The sequence below is a fragment of the Danio aesculapii genome, chromosome 12 (assembly GCF_903798145.1).
Source record: "Danio aesculapii chromosome 12, fDanAes4.1, whole genome shotgun sequence".
NCBI classification, from domain to species: Eukaryota; Metazoa; Chordata; class Actinopteri; order Cypriniformes; family Danionidae; genus Danio; species Danio aesculapii.
Window position 1 is genome coordinate 37,680,928 of NC_079446.1, and position 12,714 is coordinate 37,693,641.

Sequence of the window (12,714 nt, forward strand, 5' to 3'; positions counted from 1 at the left end):
GAAAAAGGTGACACCCTATTCCTTATTTTCCCACCGGTGTGACGGACTGTCCCATTCGCTCCAGAACCTCCCCTCTCTGTGCCAGATTTAGGCTGCTCTCATTTTTCAAAAGCTCTTTAAACATTCATTGCTCTCACATTTATACAGCGCTGTGCAAAAGAAATAATAATGAATCTCATACTATTTTGTCATGATTTGCAGAAAACACCCACTGAAATGTCATCTAGTGTAATAATAGCTCATATTTCAAAATGACTCTATTTAAAGATCACAACGCAGGTGTACACTAATTTAATTTTAATCACTATCCCTCAAAGCTCAAGGTTTTACCTATTTGTCAGCTAAAACTTATTAATCCTTTGAAATATAATGAATTCAGTATGGTCTCTTATACAGATAGTACAGATCAGATTAAATATTTTTACATAAATATAAACTGGTGGCACAGTGGCTCAGTGGTTAGCACTGTCGCTTCACATTAAGAAGGTCGCTGGTGCGAGTCCCGGCTGGGCCAGTTGGCATTTCTGTGTGGAGTTTGTATGTTCTCCTTGTCTTCATGTGGGTCTCCTCCAGGTGCTCCGGTTTCCCCTACACTCCAAAGACATGTGCTATAGGTGAATTGGATGAACTAAATTGGCTTTCAAGAGTTCACACTTAGCTGATGATTAATTATAAGCTTGTTTGGCATGCTGTCCCGGGAGAGAGCCCTGAGCTCATAAGATCCTCGAGCCCGGGGCTCCCTCCCGTTGCAAGGCGAGAAGGGAGTTTGAGCTCAGGTAGATCTCGAGAACTCCCCCGCTGTAATAACCAATGAACAGCCAGTGATTGCTCTTGAGAGATAACCATTTACTAGGAGCATGTCTATAGTGCCGGTTTGGATTAGTCAATTAACTTATGTTGCATGTTTTTTGGACGGTGGGAGGAAACCGGGAAACCCGGGGGAAACCCACGTGAGCATGGGGAGAAAATGCAAACTCCGCACAGAAATGTCTGCTGGTTTGGTAAAGCCTAGAACCAGAGACATTCTTGCTGTGAGGCAACAGTGCTAAGCACTGGGCCACCGTGTCACCCATCTAGTAAGGAGGAGTAGGGGTGGATGGGGGGATTCTTCAAAACGAAGATAGCGGTGGTACGTAACCCAGGGTATTTGTAGTAGCTTAGGAGTCGTCTGATTGGTGCATTGAGAATTGGATAATGCGGATCCAGCCGCTAGCAATCATAAGCACGTGATCCTCTCGAAACTTGTTTATAACTAAACTTCACTTCAAGAGTTCACACTTAGCTGATGATTAATTATAAGCTTGTTTGGCATGCTGTCCCGGGAGAGAGCCCTGAGCTCATAAGATCCTCGAGCCCGGGGCTCCCTCCCGTTGCAAGGCGAGAAGGGAGTTTGAGCTCAGGTAGATCTCGAGAACTCCCCAAAATGCCATATATAGCTCGGGACAGCAGCCGCGTATTTAAGAACCCCCCAAAATGCAGATGTAACAATGCCATATCCGGCTGCTGGATATATTGATATTTTAGGAAGAGAGGCTCCTGCGGGAGCAGAGGAAAGTAGACTCCTGCGTGAGTCCAAGCGGAGGCGTGGGAAGGGCTGGATTGACTCCTGAGGGAGTCAAGCTTGGATACACTCCTGCGGGAGTGAGAGCTGGGGTGGGCAGGCTCCTGCGGGAGTGGGGAAAGGTATTGGGCGGTGAAGACTCCTGCATGAGATGGTGTGTGGTGGGCCAGGGGGGGGCATGAACTCCTGCGGGAGTTGAAGCTCGTTTTAGTCACTCCTGCGGGAGTTAGAGCTGGGGATTGAGGACCTAAGCGGAAGTAAAAAGTAGCGGAATCAATGCTGAAAGAAAACAGTTAGCGGAGAAAATTTGCCGCAGGAAGGAGGAAAATTATTGGGGGAATTGACAGATAAGGAGATAAGGGAGGAGATAAAAGAAGCGGTAGAAAGGTAGCAAAAGCACTCAACGCTGTAAGGAAGTAGAGAAAGGGCAAATAATTGCCAGGCGGAGGATCTCGACGCCGGAAAGAAGAAAAGGAGAGTATAAATGTAAAATATATATACATATATAAAAATCGATAAGTAAGAGCCAGTGAGGGGCAGTGAATGACTCCTGCGGGAGTCGAAGCTCGGGGCGACCCCTGCGGGGGTCAGAGCTGATGTGGGCATTTCTCCTGCTGTAGTCTAGGGAGGGAGGGGGCGGTGGAGACTACTGTAGGAGGTGGCCGGGGCGAGACTCCTGCGGGAGTCGAAGCTCGTTTTAGTGACTCCTGCGGGAGTTAGAGCTGAGGATTGAGGGCCTAAGGGAAGAGAAAGAGTAGCGAAGTAATTCGCTGAAAAGAGATGGATAAAAAGAGGGTGGCGGAGGATCTCGACGCCGGAAGGAAGCAAAGGAGAAGGGATGTACCTGCATGCGTGCACATGCACGCACACACATGCAAATGCACACACATATACCTGCTCGTACGTGTGTGCATACCATTCCTAAAGGCTGGGGGGCGGTGATGACTCCTGCGGGAGTCGAAGCTCGGAGCAACCCCTGCGGGGGTTAGAGCCATGGGGGGGTGGGGTTCCAGTAAGAGTGGGGAGAAAGGAGGGGGCAGGGATGCTCCTACTGGAGGTGTGACTGTGAAGGGGTGGCCAGGGATGGGCTTGAAGTGACTCCTGCGGGAGTCGAAGCTCGGGTTAGACCCCTGCGGGGGTCAGAGCTGTTGGGTGGGATGGCAAAGCATAGCAAAGCTTGGAAACAGAAAGGTAGGTATGTACATACAGGTACATATGCACATGCACATCACATGCATGCGTGCACACACGACACACACAAATGCACATGCGTGCATACATGACACACACATGCACATACACAAGTACGCGCATGAATACACGCATACATAACACATACATACACATACGCAAACCCATACATGTATACATAAGCACACACACACACGTACACATATACATGTACGCATATATGCATGCATATACATATATACACACGCGTACATACACATATACACCCACCCGCACATACACATAGATCCATGTACACACATACGCACGCATACAGAGGGTCATGCTCGAGCCCTTGTTCTGGAGTATTGTGTTAGCTGGTTAGGGCCAGCTGGGTTTCCTTGAGGTGTGAGCTCAGGCAGAGCGTCACTGCTGCGGCAGTGGAGCAGAGGGAAAAAGAAGCTCATCGGAGCTTCTCTGCTGTTGCAGAGGTGCAGTGGAGGTCGGTATTGGAAGGCAAGTACTCTTCCGTGGAGGCAATTTAACTGCTGTGGCAGTGCTGGGGAGTGTGTCAGTAGTGGTATGTTAGATGCAGGTGTATGTGAGCTCAGGCAGAGCGTCACTGCTGCGGCAGTGGTGAGGAGGGGAAAGTAAGCTCTGCGGAGCTTCTCTGCTGTTGCAAATGTGTCGTGGAAGTCAAAATTGGAAGGCAAGTGCACTTCCGCAGAGGCGTTTTAACTGATGTTGTAGCGCTGGGGAGTGTATTGGTAGTGAATGGCTAAATGGAGATGTGTGTGAGCTCAGGTGGAGCGTCACTGCTGCAACAGTGGTGGAGAGGGAGAATAAGGCTCGGCAGAGCGTCTCCTCTGTTGCGGGGGTGCAGTGGTATTCAATATTGAAGTGTTATGAGTGCTCCTGCAGGAATGTTAAATGCTGTCAATAGTGATGTGTACAGATGAGAGTAAATGGGGCTCAGCTAGAGCGTCACCGCAGTTGCTGGTTGCTATGGGTGAGTGTAGCTCAGCGGGGTGCCTCTGCGGTTGCAGAGGTGCAGTGGTGGCCAGTATTGGAGTTATGAGTGTTCCTACTGGAATGTAAATACTGTCCGTAGTGATATGTAGAGATGAAGGAAAATAAGGGCTTAGCTAGAGCTTCACTACAGTTGCGGTGGTGCTATGGGTAAGTGCAGCTCGGCAGAGCATCTATGCTACTGAAGAGGTGCAGTGGGTCAATATGGAGGTAATGTGCGCACCCGTAGAAGCATTGCTGCTGTATGAGTACGTGGGAGTGTCACGATAGTGGTATTGGAAATTAAGGTGTATGTGAGCTTGTTTAGAGCGTCTCTGCTGCAGCAATTGAAACTCTGGGTGCTCCCAAAATGGGTGTGAGCTGTGGTGAATGGGAGTGAATAGGAGTATGGAATAGCTCAAGTTTGGAGGGAAAGTTAAAGGAAGTAAAAAGTGGGAAGGGCAGTGAAGGAGCGCCTATGTTAGTAGGAGGGAATAGGGGGAAAAGGCATAGTCATGCTTATACCTAGAAATGCGTGTGGGTGGAATTCGGCTGGAGAGGATCAGCTGGGCTTCCCTGAGGGGGTATTGCTCTACTGTTGTGTAAGAATGCTTGGAGGGTTTGGAATGGGTGTGTGGGGGAGGGGATATCGAGGAAGTATCCAGAACGTCCTTTATGAAATTGAGCTATTTGCTTTGCTTAATAAAGAAACATGGAGTTTCTTCATCCAGGAAAGTTAGATCAGATGTGGTGAGGTGGATTTTGGGATTGACGTTTGATGTTAGTTCAGAACATCTTAAAACTAAAAGGGGCAAGTGGGAATATGGCATCGTGGTGTGGGCTGGGTTAGTGAAAATGTATCCTTTGCATGGAATGTGAATGTATTTGGAATGAATGTGGATTGTAATAGGTTGGATGAGGGTCAGCTTCTAGGGCCGGCAGTCATGATCTCTGAAACGAGAAACCAAAGACAATCAGAAATGAAATCTTTACAACATGATACATGTACGCCAGACATAATAATTTGTTTTAGCTGATATCCATGCGAGGCATCTTAATGAATTCACAGTTACCCATGCCCTTAAGCGCCTTTGTTAATGCATGGTATGATAGCCTCGTTGACATGAAGTGCAAGGATGGTAGGGGTGGTCATTCGTCCCCCCACGGGATGGCAGATGGATTGAGAGCTGAGGATATGGGGTGTGGCTTGTCTGGTGGTTCTGGAAGTACTTCTTGAAGACAGATACTTCTTGAAGATCTACTGTCAGAAATATCCTCCTCCTACTTATTAAGCATGGAGTTGTTCCTTTGCCATTTCAGATTCAACTGAATTGTTATTATGACCTTGCATGTCACTTTGTGTATGGACCATAGACTGTAAAATATATGGACGTAGCATCCGTGACGTCACCCATAGGTTTCTGAAGAGCGCAAAAGAAGCTACAAGTGGGTGCGGCCAACCGTCGCCATTTGTTTGTGCGTCATCGCACCCACGGCGGGATACCAAACAAGGGCAAAGAGGCGGAGAGTGAGCGGAGCTACAGACACCTGCTGGCACTTTGCTTAGACCTGGCAGACAGACTTTACTTTGGGAGAAACACTTAATACTTTATTACCTGCAACTCGTTGTGTTCTGACCGCATGTGCTTGGCTGTACACTATATCAGTAAAGTGTTTAGACATTTAAAAACACTGTTGTAATACATTGAGCCACGAAGCATTGTTCTTATGACGTTTTCTACAGGAGGAAAACGCGAATTACTTCCAAACACTTCAGATATAGTGTGTGTTAGTAAATGCCAGACTATTGATGAACTCCAGCATAACACTGTATGATAACGCTTCAGATGACTGATCTAGAGCCTACAGCTAATCCATCTGTCACATTCTGGAGTGCTTTACAGCTCTAAAGAACATTATAAATGATAAATGAACTTAAATAAAACACACACATTTATAGAGATGGTGTATAAGTATGTAACTTTACTCACATGGGAAACGAAGGCCACATTAATGGTTTGTGAGCACAATTAAGTGCACACAGCATCCCATATCTGATAATTGTAAGAATAAGTCCAAAAGGCAGCTGACTGTGTAAAGCCACATAAAACAAAACAAAAATACGATGAATATGCCGAGATCAGTGGCTAATCTGCCGGATTCAGCTGAGGTGAAGTGACAGCGACCAGCGAGACCTAGCTGTCACTCAAGTGGCCATGCCCTTAATTATGCAAACTTAATATAAAGGAAATGGATGAGTTATAAAAGATTCACCCCCCTCGCAGTTGTCATGGAGGGTAATAAAAGCCAAATCGTTCTTTGTACCAGGGTGTAAACAATGTTTTTTTTTTTTTTTTTTTTTTAAAAGTTGGCCATTCTAACAGTGGGCTCAACTGCAATTTGCTCTATTATGGATCCGGGACTAGCGGAATTGATGAATTGCAGTTTTAGTTACTTCCGTATTGGCTTCCCGAGGGAGAGCGGGAGGTTGCCGCTTGGTATGGACATATGAATCACATTACGATTTAACTTCTGTGCTAGATGTGTTGAATTTAAATGATTGGGTAAAAAATTTATTAAATTTTTTTTTTTTTTTTTTTTTAATATAAATATAATCAACTGCCAACATCAGACTCTGAACTATAAGGTCACCACTTAGAAGAACTGTGAATGGAATGTTGTTATAGGCTTTACTTTAATCCATTAACATTAAGTTTGGAATCTCAATGCTATTAAATCACGAGCCTATAATTCACAAGGTGTTGTAGCCGAGTTCATTCATAAATTGTCAGAGAGGGCGGGACCATCTCGAGTTGGGAGCTCATTGGATGGTGACAAGTCTTCTTTTAGCTATTGGCTCAATGAGGTGTCAATCAAAAGATCGGCGGCCATTTTGTTGACCAGAATACTAGAGTTAATGTGTAGGAGACGCAGCTGCGCTCCGTGACTAGATTGGATGATGACAGCGCATTCTGTCATGTTTCTCTACGCACGAACATGCCGCGGACCAAAGCTTAGGGACTAGATTGTCTGGATCTTTGCAGTCGAATTACTTGGAATGTTATGGATCAGTGGACGGGCAGGAGGCTGGAAAGGTGAGTTATTGGTTGAAATTTCTCTAGTCATGCGAGTCTTGTCTTTCAAAAGCTTTATAGATGTTTAGTCTTTGTTGGGAAGTAGTTATTTTTCTGCGAGGCTTCCCCTTAAAGCATGCGATATACGTTACTGCAGGTGCACCGCTAGGAGAGCAGTGAGTTATTTATTGCCATGGCGTAATCGCTGGCGTCTTGAGAGTTGAGCAGAGTTCATGGACGGTGATCAAGTTTGACTGTGATCTTGCTGGAGAATTGGTTTGAAGACACAGCGGATGCGTTGTGTGAGGCACTTGAAGTGGAAGGTTTTGATGTTGTTGGAGTATAGTTGGAGATGTAGTTGTTGTAGCCAGTAGCAGTAGCAGTAGCAGTAGCAGTAGCAGTAGCAGTAGCAGTAGCAGTAGCAGTAGCAGTAGCAGTAGCAGTTGATTCGGAGCAGAGCTGTCTTCAAAACGAAGATAGCGGTGGTACGTAACCCAGGGTATTTGTAGTAGCTTAGGAGTCGTCTGATTGGTGCATTGAGAATTGGATAATGCGGATCCAGCCGCTAGCAATCATAAGCACGTGATCCTCTCGAAACTTGTTTATAACTAAACTTCACGTAGTGTATGAGTGTGTGTGAATGTGTGTGAATGAAGAGTTTATGGGTGTTTCCCAGTACCGGATTGTGGCTGGAAGAGCATTCACTATGTAAAACAAATGCTGGAAAAGTTGGCGGTTTATTCCACTGTGGCGACCCCTGATATGTAAGGAACTAAAGGCTGGATTATACTTCTGCGTTGAGTGATTGCCTTGAGCATAGCTGTGCAATTATATTTCTGTTTGTGTTGCTCTGCAATAACACTTCCGAAACGCTAACTGGTAGTAGGTTTTTATGTTCCTCTGTGTCGAGTTTCTTCGCTGGTGTTTTGTTTTTTCTGAACACTACCTTACTGGTTGCTTGATTGCTTGCGACTTGTAGTTACATTTTTTGAGAGTTGCGCGTCAGCATCGCCGTCAGCCATGGCAAGGGCTATGCGACCGCGTGAAGGCTGTGCTGGACCATCCGCGTGTTAAGTGTGACGTCACGCAAAGTGGCTTCAAAGTGCTATATCAAACTGTATGGGGAGACTCAACAAATGGTAATAATAAACATTTACAAAGTCATGTATTACTCTTGAAAATCACGATCACAATATATATATATATATATATATATATATATATATATATATATATATGTATGTATATATATATATATGTATGTATATGTATGTCAAATTTATTAGCCCTCCTATTATTCTTTTTCGAATGTTTCCCAACTTATGCTTAACAAAGCATATTTTTCAGATTTTTTTTACAGTATGTCTTATAGTATTTTTTCTTCTGGAGAAAGTCTTATGCTGAGACTTATAGCTGTTAGATATATGCTGAGTGATGATGGAACATTAAAAGTAGAACATAATTTGCATTTAATATTTCTATTTATATAAAATCCCTTTCATTAATATTATTCACAACTATGTATTTAACACTTATGTACCAAAATTGAGGTAAAATTGACCACTGGGTTAAATATTTAAATAAAATACATAGAATACTTAGAATACATACCAATTTAAAAGGAACTAATGTAATGTGCATTAAGATCAACACCTTGAAAGTTACAATTTATTTATCAGGGGTCGCCACAGCAGAATGAACCGCCAACTTATCCAGCATGTTTTCTGCAGTGGATGCCCTTCCAACTGCAACCCAGTATTGGGAAATACCCATACACACTCTTTTACACACATACTCTACGGCCAATTTAGGTAATCTAATTCACCTGTAGCACATGTCTTTGGACTTGTGGGGGAAACCGGAGCACCCGGAGAAAACCCAGACCAACACGGGGAGAACATGCAAACTCCAAACAGAAATGCCAACTGACCCAGCCAGGACTGGAACCGGCGACTTTCTTGCTGTGAGATGACAGTGCTAACCACTGAGCCACCGTGTTGCAAGCTTGTGTTTGTTTAAAAGAAATTGTTTTTGTTTTTTGCACATTGCCCTTGTTTCTCGTCCTTCTTCCTGTTCATATCTGCATCATCAGAGGATCTGCTAATCACCATTAACGAACGGAGCAGATGAAGTGACACACACACACGCACACACTTTTAGTTCCTTCCTTTTCCATTGCTCCAGAAATCCAGGCTACTTTAGTTGACATTAGTGTCAATCTGAGCCTCCTGTGTATAAAGATATTTTCCATGGCACCAAATCTGAATCCAGTTTCTCCATCATTTATCTTAAACACAAATCATGAATTGGATATGCAGAGCAGGACGGTCATCCCTATTTGGTATTACTACAGAACTCATTTCCTTTCCTTAACAAACTGGAATTTCTCATCTTGACATAATGGATTTGGGTTATTCTGAGCTCCGGTGATAGAGGTGTGAAAGCCGGTTTGTAGTAGCACTTATGAAAAAGAAATGACACTTGAAGGTAATCATTTTTAAAGCGTTAAAATCTCCAGATGTCAGCACGGGCCGTTCATTAACAAAAATACAGCAATTTCTTTCTTGTTTTGTATTGTAACTAAAATACTTTGTGTTTTAAGTTGCACACACTAAAAATATATAGCCAAAAATATTATTTTCAGCTCTATTTTCAGTTTATGGGTGTTTCCCAGTGTTGGGTTGCGGCTGGAAGGGCATCCGCTGCTTAAACATATGCTGGATAAGCTGGCAGTTCATTCCGCTGTGGCGACCCCAGATTAATAAAGGGACAAAGTTGATAAGAAAATGAATGAATGAATGAATTAAATAACAATAATTTATATAAAAAAATGAAATAATCAAATGTATTATTAATTAATAATAATAAATAACAATCCATCGATTAACCACATTTATTACATAATCAAATCGCTTCAGGCACAAAAGTAAATTCATAACGATTTGTGGAACATCTTACTGTCCTTAGATGTCGCCCAAGGGGCATTCACTCAAAATATTTGTGTAAGGGTTGTGTGCTGTCTCCTAGTAATTTATGTGCCATCTTCAACACCTGCGGTTCATAATAAAATGCAAGACTTCGTAGGGGAACTCCTAAAATTTTTAAGCACAAATTAACAATGCCTTAAACAAAATTACTTTTGTGCTCAACAGAAAAAAGAAACTCAAATAAGGCTTGAATAACTGTAAATAATGCAGGCATAAAAATATTATCAGACGTAATGTGAAAATTTCCTTGCTCTGTTAAACATCATTTGGAAAAAAAAACAAATAAATCGAAGGAGGGCTAATAATTCTGACTTCAACTGTATGTATTCATGAACATTATTAATGGACGATTCAAATAAACCAGGAGTATGAGAAGGGTCTTTTAAGAGAGTTTATGTTCTGAAAGTCTACAGGACTAAAAGTCCTCATAGTTGGAGAAACTCCCGTACATTTTATTTTCCAGCTCAATGAGTCCATGTCAGTTTGATGAATGGCAGAGTGTCTTTTGAATTCAGGAAAAGTTCTAATAGGTCAGTCGTGTCCCAGGGCAGGTTGGAGGTTATGGGCAAAACTGACGTAAACAGCCTGCTGCCATGAGGCTAAATATCCTTAAAAAATTCCACTTAACTCATCTTGTCACACCTGTTGCAAGCATTAATTAATCATTGGTGTACAGTTGAGGGCAGAATTATTGGTCCCCGGTTGAATTTTTTTTATTTTATAAATATTTCCCAAATTATGTTTAACAGAGCAAGAATTTTTTTAAAAGCCATTTTAAGGTAAAAATTATTTGCCCCTTTAAGCTAAATTTTATACAATCGTTATCGTTATACAACTTGCCTAGTTATCTTGTCTAGTTAACCTGATTAACCTTGTTAAGCCTTTAAATGTCACTTTAAGCTGTATAGAAGTGCCTTGAAAAATATCTAGTCAAATATTATTTACTGTCATCATGGCAAAGATAAAATAAATCAGTTATTAGAAATGAGTTATTAAAACTGTTATGTTTAGAAATGTGTTGAAAAAAATCTTTAAAAGATCTCTCCGTTAAACAGAAAATGGGGAAAAAAATAAACAGGGGGGCTAATAATTAAGGGGGCTAATAATTCTGACTTCAACTGTATACAGAGAGTGAATTTTTAAAAGAAATATTTCACAGGGATATTACTGGCCTTTAATTGAAGAATCATGCATAAATAAAAGAACTTGTGTGCATTTGAAGTGAAAAGCTTGAGAGTTTGAAAGAATACTTCAGACAAATTTATTGCCGCTGTCAGTAGTTTACAGCGTTCATGCTCTATATCTGTGTTTTATGTGTTATGGTTAGTCTTTCCAGTGTTTCCAATGTTTATTTAAAGACATCGCCAATCCAAGTTACCCAATGAACACATCGACTTTTGACCATTCAATCTTGTTTTATTGAAAAAAATGAAATAAAATAGCATGTACAATAATAATTACAATAATAATAATTATAATAAGAACAACAATAATATTAATCATAATATAAAAATCTGTACATTCCATTGTTTTCTTTCAGTACAATAGGGAAGACTGATACAAAAACTGCATATGGGGATATATTTACAACAGAGAGCAAGAAATGCTACGGGAGCATTTTTCTTCGAAACGAGCCAACAGTAGCCTAGTGCAAACCAGGTTTACTAATGTGTATCAAGTGTCTCTTGAACAAAGAAAATGCCTAAAATAAAATATAAAAGAAGCTATGGTTAAAAGGCATTGATAGCAATTTATACTCTGTACATTTAACACGTGCAGAGTCATTTTAAAATAAATATCCTCTAATTTTATAGTCTCCTTTTATAGAGCTTTCTGGAGAAAGTGCTCTAGTTTGTAAGTCAGGCATTAAGAGTAAAGAAAATTAAAGAGGGTGACAGGAGACATGTTAGACATCACAATCAAACGTCAAGCGATATCTCAGGAGCACATTTTGTGTGCAAGTGCGGTTCTGAGCTCAGATTCTGTGTTCTGATTGTCATTGGATCACAGTACCATGATCTCAGTCTAATTACCCAGTCCTACATACCTAGTCCCTGGTACACCTGCCAAACAAGTCATTAGGGTTGTATTGCAGTTTGTCAGGCAAGGCAAGAGGTTAGAGTTGATTGAGAAATAATTAATTATTAGAGAGTTTTAAAGTCAGAAGGGAGAGTGGATTGTGTTTTCCGCCCCACTCCTCTCCAATAAAACCAAAGCCTTTTTCTCCCGTCGTTCACTGAAACTGTCTGTAAATGAAACTCCATGCAAATACAACTTTAAATCTAAAAGGTTTTCTAGCAACCCAAACACTTTTGTAGCACTAAAGTACAGTAACACTGAAGTTCTGGGGTGAAAAGGAGTCTGAAATAAGGTTGGCTAACCTGTAGCTCTCTTATTTCCTAAGGGCTCTGTTATTCATATTCTGTGTTGGCTTCGAACTAGAAAATAAACAATAAAAATAAACCATATATGTGCGTAAGCAAACAAAAACCTTTTTTTTCCCTCCACTTACAAATATATATATATATATATTTTACTCCACGTCATAACTTGTCTAATAAAGAATGCATTAAATTCTTTTATGAAAGGTCATTTTGAATACTCTTTGGTTTAAGTCTAAAACTCTATATGCAACATAGCAGCACTTGTAAAAAGACATTCATTAACACGTTCACTCTCTTTGTCCCTGTGGACATGATGACTGATACTGATTTAAAGACCCTGTCCCATATATATATAAATCGATATAACAATAAACAGGCATGTTCCTGTGCATTTCTCCCTATAGATAACCGTGTTCTACAGTGGGCTTCCAAGATTCAACACAATGTTTTTTCTTTTCTTTTAAGACGGACAACGACATGTCTGTATTTCCAAATAGAGGTCATCCACCTCCTAAACCCCCTCACTGTTC